General features: G+C 44.1%; 1 protein-coding gene across 1 annotated transcript in view; it reads left to right on the top strand.

Moving 5' to 3' along the window:
• Positions 1-420: 420 nt before the first annotated feature.
• Positions 421-9370, top strand: part of LOC139274607 (extracellular sulfatase Sulf-1-like) — a 547728-nt gene continuing 538778 nt past the window's right edge. The window contains exon 1 of the mRNA XM_070891301.1: positions 421-497. The gene's annotated coding sequence lies outside the window, so the exon portion shown is untranslated. The remainder of the gene's footprint in view (positions 498-9370) is intronic.

Below are 9370 nucleotides of genomic sequence, written 5' to 3'. Positions count from 1 at the left end.
GCCTGACATTTTGTAATTGAGAAAAGGTCCTCTTAACTAGGAGATAAGCAAACAGCATATTAGCCTCTCTTCCTGTCCCCTCCTCATTACTGAATATACAGAGCATGCAGAGTTTGTTGATTGATTCAGTTACAAAGTTTAGATTCCTGAAGTGAGGACAGAGGACAGCCGGGTAGACAGAACAATGGGTGCTAATTAAAGGTCTTAAGAAAAAATACATCTGAATCCAGGGACCATCACATAATAGTAGGATAAAGGATAAGGACAGGGTGGTTTGCTTGTACTCTGCGTTCATGCATATGCAAGCATATCCTGAGTAAGGAGGGCTGGCTGTGCGTCAGATGAGCAGTACAAAAGATCGAGGCTTACAGAAACAGCTGTATTTTCAAGGCAATTCGAATAGTCATAGGAGCAGCAGCACAGCCACGTTGGGCAGGATCTGAAGTATTCTTTTCACTAACAAAGTTGTGCTTGATACAGTCTACAGCAGCTGAAAGGTATGAGAGTTACTGTATTCTGTGGGTTGTTTCTGTCATTCTGGGACTTTAACTTACATGAATAAAAGTGAAGGATTCAGCTGGTTAGCTGTTTGCTCCCAGTGCAGCAAGGGAGAGGATCCTGTCAGCTAACCTCTGTGCTGTGGACTCATGTTGGGACTGTTAGCAAATGTCATGAACTGGTTCATTTATTTTCAGAAGCTGTTAGTAGCAGTTTGTTCTTTGTCTGGCTCTGTGAATACTCGTTGCTCTTACTTTGTGGAGATAAGTTAGAGTTTGTGACTTTCGAATCCAATATGTTTTCTGTAATTTGAACACCTCGCTATTTTTGTGACTATATAATCTTTCCTTGATACTTGCTTTTTGGGCTACATTTCTTATGGATATACGTTAAAATGAATTAACAGTAAGATTTGTTTGTTTTTAAATTGAATTTATTTAACATGTATAAACAATTCTCAATCAGTAATAAGACAAACAGATTTCTTTTACATTTAATAGGGGTCTAGTAAAAGCAGAACCATTAATTAGGCAGTATTTGCATTCAAGTTATATTTTATTGAGATGAGTACTTCCTTGTGTTGGCTTGAAGCTAAATATTTTGAGCTCTGCATACAGTAACATGTCTGATAGAGTAATACAGCCGTGGACCAAACTGAGACTTAAACTGCCTGAAACAGTTCTTGTTTGTTCATTTGCTGCGATTGAATGAAAATTTACTCCAGGTCCCCAGATTGCTCACTGGTTTTCTTACTTACAATTTTTTGAATAATTAGTACACATTGTCACTATTTTCAGGTGTTTTGTCAATCTGGTGTCTAGCTATAGAGATGAAAGAAAACGTTTCATATGCTAGAAATCTGGAATAAAAATTTTAAATGCTTCAAACACACAGCAACATCAACAACAACATGCGTTTAGATAGCACCTTTAAAGGTCCCAAGGGCTTCACAGAAGTGCAATCAGGCAAAGATTGACACTAAGCCAAAGAAGGAGATGTTTGGAGTAGTGACTATAAACGTGTTCAAAGAGGTGAGCTTTAAAGAAAGTCTTAAAGGAGATGAGGGGGATGGGGAGGCAGAGAGGTTTAGGAAGAGAATTCCAGTGGTAAGGGCCTAGACGGCTGAAGACACGGCCACCAGTGGTGGGGCAAAGGGATTGTGGGATGCACAAAAAGCACAGAGTTGAAGGGATGCGGACTTCTCAATGGGTTCTAGGACTGGAGATGGTTATAGAGATAGGAAGGGGTGAAGCACCCCTGCTCCTCCTAGCCCCACAAAAATCATTTAACACTTACCTTTTTGGGCCTTTTCTTTTTGCCCACTAGGCTTCACTGAGTGGATGCTCTGCCTAGTATGCCACTGAAATTGCATTGGAGTCCCATACACGCCATAAGATCCCAATTTGCATGAATGCATAAGGTTCCTGCCAGATTTAGGTAGGCGCCTCAGCCACTCATGAAAATACTGGAGGCAATATGGCAACGGACGAGAGCACGGCGGTAAGAGAATTAAGATAGCCCCTTAAGTCCGTGGAGCAGGGTTTGAACCCACACCTTCGTACGCAGAGGCGAGAGTACATAGAAACATAGAAACATAGAAAATAGGTGCAGGAGTAGGCCATTCGGCCCTTCGAGCCTGCACCACCATTCAATAAGATCATGGCTGATCATCACCTCAGTACCCCTCTCCTGCTTTCTCTCCATACCCCTTGATCCCTTTAGCCATAACGGGACATATCCAACTCCCTCTTGAATATATCCAACTAACTGGCATTAAGAATTCTCTGCAGAATTCCACAGGTTAACAACTCTCTGAGTGAAGAAGTTGCTCCTCATCTCGGTCCTAAATGGCTTATCCCTTATCCTTAGCCTGTGACCCCTGGTTCTGGTCTTCCCCAACATCAGGAACATTCTTCCTGCATCTAACCTGTCCAGTCCCGTCAGTATTTTATATGTTTCTATGAGATCCCCTCTCATTCTTCTAAACTCCAGGGAATACAGGCCCAGTCGATCCAGTCTCTCCTCATATGTCAGTACTACCAACTTAGCCAAGGCTGAACTAGATGGAATGTTCTCAGACTTTCTGCCGCTGTGTAACTTTGTCAGAAGTGCGACAGAAACCCCGTTTACAAAGTTACTGCAGCAGAAAGTCTGAGAAAATTCACGCCCGTTATTATAAGTAGATTGTGGGAAAACAAGTGACTCCTGGAACTTCTTAAGTAAATTATTGGCCCTGAAATTCCAGTCAGAGGTTTCTTTCAGACGAATGTCTCCGACCCGAAATTTCTCCACAAAAGTACCTGGTGGTCCCAGAGACGCCTTGGATTCTGGTCGGAGGCCTTTTCTTCCTGCGCTCCAAAGCCCGTCCATGTCTTCGAGATACACAAGTAAAAGCTAGAGTTACGTGGGCCTGGACAACCAATCACGGTACAGTATTCTCATTGATAATAATGGGAACTCTGTATCTCCGAGTTCCTATTACTATCAATAAGAATACCCTCTAAAACACCCAAACACAAAAAGTAAAAAAAAACCTCACATATTTAAAATTAATTGAAATCAAAGTTAATTAAAATGTTTTAGAAAAAAATATAGTTTTGGGATTTTTTTTAATGTGTTTTAATAAGGTTTAAAATAAACTTACCTTAGTGGACAGGGTTTTTAAACATAAAAAGAGTTTGAAGGACATTCGCTGGGCAAGAGATGGGCAAATAGCCCAATCTCGCCCGCGAGGATGTCCTTCTCCCGGGGATGCGGAAGATCTGTCAAGAGATATCTTGACAGATCAGAAAAACTGGTTTTCAGTACATGCGCATTGCGTACCAAAAACAGGCTTTTGCGAGGCCTCACCATACGTATTCCGTACGGACCCAGCAAGGCTGGGATTTCAGGGCCATTATATTTTATTTAGTAGATTTTATACTTATTTATTTTGTGACCTCCAGATGTAAGCTGTAGTTAGCTCACATTTTTTAATAACCTTAAAGCCTTGTAAAAATTAGAACTTCTAAGATTCAATCATCCTCTCCCGGCACTGTCGAGAGCAATTTGGGCACAGCACACCAGAAGTGCGTCCTGCCAGGAGCATGATCTCAGCATCCAAGCTTCCTTTCGAGTCTAATTTCAATACTATTGCCACGCAATGGGAACACCTGGGGGCACACTTGTGGGCATAGGCCAAAGGGAAGAGGACGTCTTAAGGGTAGCATCTTTGTGCGTTGTGAGTTTCTCAACTTCTCAATTTAACTTTAAACGTTTTAATAAGAATATAATTTTGGCGGTTCTGTTAGAAAGAAACAATGTAATCTTTTGCGAGGTGATTGAAAATCTGCAGCTACAAAGTCTGTATGTTGAGTTGTCTTTGTTCCAGCATTTTTATTTCCCTCTTGCATGGGAACAAGGTTGCACTAATCGTGTCGTCTTTCAAAATTATGCAAGTGAAGTAATTCAACAATGGATTCATTGAGCAGTCCCAGCTTTAGATTTTAAAGTTTTCACATCCATTTTGCCAGCCAGAAGAAAAAAATTGCATGACTCTGCTCCTCATTTATTTCAATGTGTTTCCCCTGTCAACTGCTCGCGCTGCTGTACCAGGCTGAGGTGGCAAGATTGCCCAAGCAGGAATCTGTGTGTTCCTGTAGTCTGGCTGGAGGGAGCTGGTAAGAGCGCAGAACTGTGGTGCCAAGCAGTAGGTGGTGGATCTGGGAAAACGGGAGTGGGTATGAAGAATGATGGTGCAGGAATAGGAGAAGGGTGCGGGTTTGATGGAGAGGTTTCTCTTTATTCAAGGTGAGATGGAGTAGTTGTGTGGTCAGAGAAAGGAAGGATTCTTTCACTATGGTAGGGCAACATGTAATAATGTCTCTGGAGAGGGCTAGGTGAATTCCTTGCAACAGCTGTCAAGGGGGTTTGTGGTTATTTGCCCCTCATCTAACTCCAGATAACCCGCAGAGAGTTGTTGAGGCCAGTTCATTGGATATATTCAAGAGGGAGTTAGATATGGCTCTTATGGCTAAAGTGATCAAGGGGTATGGAGAGAAAGCAGGAAAGGGGTACTGAGGTGAATGATCAGCCATGATCTTATTGAATGGCGGTGCAGGCTTGAAGGGCTGAATGGCCTACTCCTGCACCTATTTTCTATGTTTCTATGTTTCTATATCACAAAAAGAAGGGCTGCACAGCACTGAAGATGCCTGCATCACCAACTTTTAAAGACGAACAACCTTCAACAACTTGTTCTCACGATGTAGCCATATTATGAATGGCAAAATGCAAAAATAATACCCTTTGAGGCAAATAGTACCTAAATGGCAGTTTTGGAAGCAATAGTGGCAGATTTTTATGAGAGCAGTCTGTCCTGATCCACCCCAGGCGTGTGCAAAGCCATTTATATGTTAATTTCATTTCTGCAACCTCTTCAGGCACTGTCAGGTGCAGCCATCTAAGAAGCTGCAGAGGCCGTTTGGATGCAACACGTTCAGGTACACAACAAGGCAAAAACATTAATGCCCATTTCTCCTCTGCATAGCACCCTTTTCAAGTGAAGAGTGGGGCAGGAGATCAGCAATGCCTTCCCTACCTTATTTATATAGTATGGTCAGACTTGCACCTACTGCAGGCTCATGCCAAGTTGTGTCTCCCCTCTGACCACCCCAAAGCACGGAAACTCCAAAAATTCCAGGGCAGTGTTAAAGGAGCAAAGTCTTCATCCCTTTTTTCTTGCACAGGGGAACTGAGCATTCCTTGGCTGCAAGGGCCAGGAAAATAAGCCCTTAAAAGTTCACATGAGTTCAGGCAGCCTCAATTCAGTTCCAAATGGGCATAGGGTTTGCAATAGATGCCACTAATTGGCAATCTCAGGCAAAGGACCACTGAGTGGCTGGCATGGGAATGGAACAGTTTCAGACTGATGCTCCTCCGAGGTTGGGCCTATGCATATTGTTGGGGCCAAGTAAAGGGAGCTTCACTGTGCCTTGAACTGCGCTGCACCTGACCTGAGAATTCTTGAACTGACACTGGGATACAAGACAAAAAATGTTTCTTTCTCCATTGTAACAATTTTCCAATTTTGACCATTATATTCCAAGTGGTGAAAGAACTGAAAGTCAGCAACTCCTGATAGCAATTAGAAAAGCGAAAGTTGTGTGCAGTTTAATATAAACAAGAAAAAGTTGATTTATGTACAGACTGAGATCCACATTTTAATTTTGAAAAGCCTACATTAAAATAAACCTGAAAGTGAGTGCCTTGTGAAGTCAGAGCGGAAAGATGTTTGGCTTCAGGCTGCTCATCTAATGATGACTGCTGATAGATTTATAGAAATAATACACTTACACTCACCCAGAGGTAATTTGGTTGCAAAACTTGCAACACCAGCTCTTTCTATCCTGTCTTGAGTAAACATGTGTGACTCCCATTTATTTTGTGCCAAACGAAACAACTATTCGTGATGCGCCTGACTAATCACTGCCAGCTGAGAACGGGATAGCTGTCAATTTCTGAAAGTACTTTTTCAAAGTTTATTTCCCAGGTTTATTCTCTTTTTCCCCTACCCATCTCCCTCACGACCTTCCTGTGCTGAAGGTGCTGACTGTTGTTCGGGGAAGGTTCCACTGGTGTTGGACCACCTCCGGTACATAGAAACATAGAAAATAGGTGCAGGAGTAGGCCATTCGGCCCTTCGAGCCTTCACCACCAGTTAATAAGATCACGGCTGATCATTCACCTCAGTACCTTACCCAAGTGGCAATTAGTTATGTATCAAGCTTGACAAAGGGTTTCAGCAACTGTTTAACCATATGGGGCATCACTGTCGAGTGCGATCCTAATCTCATCCAATATCAGCAACTTTGTTCAATGCTGCGACGAGGTTGAAGAGGGAAAGGAGGGATAATGCACTATGGTTACAGTCATACAGAATGTTGCTTGTGAATTTGGTGCAGTGGGAGGAGTGGAAGCTGGACTGCAGGGATCCAGTTGTGGGGGTGATGAGCAAGGATCAGGGAGGCAGCAATACATTCAAGGGCCTTGGACAGGAAAGGGAGCTTAAATATAGCACGGTAGTTATTGGGAGCAGTTGTTTAACTATGTTAAAGGTGCTATATAACAACAACAACAACTTGCACTTATATAACACCTTTAATGTAGTAAAACACCCCAAGGCGCTTCACAGGAATGTTATGAAACAAAATTTGATACCGAACCACATAAGGAGAAATTAGGGCAGATGACCAAAAAGAGGTAGGTTTTAAGGAGTGTCTTAAAGGAGGAAAGAGAGATAGAAAGGTGGAGAGGTTTAGGGAGGAAATTCCAGAGTTTGGGGCCTAGGCAGCTGAAGGCACGGCCACCGATGGTTGAGCGATTAAAATCAGGGAAGCTGAAGATGTCAGAAGTAGAGGAGCGTAGCTATCGTGAGGGGTTGTGGGACTGGGGGGGCGATTACAGAGATAGGGAGGGACAAGGCCATGGAGAGATTTGAAAATGAGGATGAGAATTTTAAAATCAAACAGTTATGTATGTTAACTGGGTTTTACCTGCCACCAGAGAGTGCGACTGTCAGAGTCCTAATGGTCACTGGCAGACATGTGAAAGCCATGTATCTAATTTGGCAGCCATGTTGAATCCTCACTTTGAGAATAAATAAACTGGAGTAAGGTCATGCCTGAACTAGCTCACTGTACTTAGCCTCGTGGAGTTATTCGATACTTAACAATTGGTGACGAGTTAAAAATATGAACTTTCACGCAACCATGTCTGTTGGAATTTTGGAGAGATTCGTGAAAGGGGAAGACTGGGAGGATTTCACTGATCGCCTCGACCAGTACTTCGTAACCAACGGATTGGCAGGAACTGATAACGCAATGAAGTACAGGGCGGTTTTCCTCACCGTTTATGGGTCAAAAATTTATGGCCTTATCAAGAATCTACTCTCACCAACTCGACCAATGGATAAGACTTACAATGAATTGTGTACGCTGGTTTGGAACCACTTTAAACTGAAGGAAAGCATCATCACGGCGAGGTATCGTTTCTATACGCACAATCGCTCCGAGGGCCAGGACGTGGAGAAATTTTTCCCCGACCTGAGACCTCTCGCTGGGCCATGCAACTTCGGAGCTGTGTTGGAGGAAATGTTGCGGGACTTTTTCGTGCTTGGCATTGGCCACGAGGTCATCCTTCGAAAGCTACTGGCTGCTGAATCTCCAGACCCGAGTAGGGCCATCACGATCGCCCAGGCATGCATGTCCACGGACGAAAACTCGAAATATATATCTTCCCAGCATCGAAACTCACCAGCAAGTACGGTGCATAAAATAATATCGGTGGCAGGCACAGCTGCACATGGCAGGGCCTACTTGTCCGCGTTCGTATGACCTGTAACTGCTCAAAGTCCGCCATCGGGGGTGAATCAAATCTCGCCTTGTTGGCATTGTGGGGTCTATCATTGGGCCCATCAATGCCGATTCAAGCAATATGTGTGCAAAGGTTGTGCAACAATGGGGCATCTTCAGCGAATGTGTCCGCAACCGAGCAAGCGTGCTGCAACTCACCACGTGGCTGAGGATGATCGATCCAGCGTGGATCAAGTGGCACAGGCAATTCATCCTGAGGTACAGGACGAATAAGTACATTATTTCAGCAAAAGTCCTCCGATAATGCTGGAAGTTAAATTAAATGGGGTTTCAGTATCCATGGAATTGGACACAGGTGCGAGTCAGTCAATAATGAGCCAGAGGGCTTTCAAAAAGCTGTGGGATACTAATGCAAAAACACCCAAACTGAGCCCAATCAATGTGAAGCTGCGTACCTACACCAAAAGAGCTCACACCAGTCATTGACAGTGCAGCAGTAAAGATATCGTACGATGGAACTGTGCATGATTTATCATTGAATCGTTCCAGGCAATGGCCCAATGCTGTTCGGCAGGAGTTGGCTTGAGAACTGGAACGATATGAAAGCCTTATCATCAGTTGATGACGCTTCGTGTGCTCAAGTGCTGAGTAAGTTTCCCTCATTGTTCGAACCAGGCATCGGCAACTTCACGGGAGCCAAGGTGCAGATCCACATAGGCCCGGATGCAAGGCCCGTCCATCACAAGGCTCGGGCGGTTCCATACATGATGAGGGAGAAGGTCGAGATCGAACTGACAAACTTGAATGGGAAGGAATCATATCACCAGTCGAGTTCAGCGAATGGGCCAGTCCAATTGTCCCGGTGTTGAGAAGTGATGGCACAGTCAGGATCTGCGTCGACTACAAGGTAACGATCAACTGAGTCTCGATACAGGATCAGTACCCGTTACCCAAGGATGACGACTTGTTTGCAATGCTAGCAGGGGGCAAGTTGTTCACCAAATTGGAACTGACCTCTGCTTACATGACACAAGAGCTGGTCGAATTGTTGAAAAAACTGACATGCATCAACACGTACAAAGGATTGATTATATACCACAGATGCCCTTTTGGAATTTGCTCGGTGGTAGCCATATTTCAGAGAAACATGGAGAGTTTGCTGAAGTCTGTCCTAAGAACAGTTGTGTGCCAAGATGACATCCTGATCACCGGTTGCAACGCCACCGAATACCTGCACAACGTGGAAGACGTTCTACATCATCTGGACAGAGTGGGACTCAGGCTAAAATGCTCCGTTTTCATGGCACCAGTAGTCAAATTCCTGGGGCGAAAGATTGCAGCAGATGGCATCAGGCCTACGGAGTTGAAGACAGAGGCCATCAAGAATGCACCCAGACCACAGAGTGTGACGGAGCTGCGTTCGTTCCTGGGTCTTCTCAACTATTTCGGTAACTTTCTACCTAGTTTGAGCACATTGCTAGAGCCCTTGCACATGTTGCTGAGAAAGGGTAACGACTGGT

This window comes from Pristiophorus japonicus, chromosome 1, assembly GCF_044704955.1.
Source record: "Pristiophorus japonicus isolate sPriJap1 chromosome 1, sPriJap1.hap1, whole genome shotgun sequence".
NCBI lineage: Eukaryota > Metazoa > Chordata > Chondrichthyes > Pristiophoridae > Pristiophorus > Pristiophorus japonicus.
The sequence above is the reverse complement of the archived record's forward strand: the minus strand, read 5'-3'. Positions and strand labels throughout refer to the sequence as shown.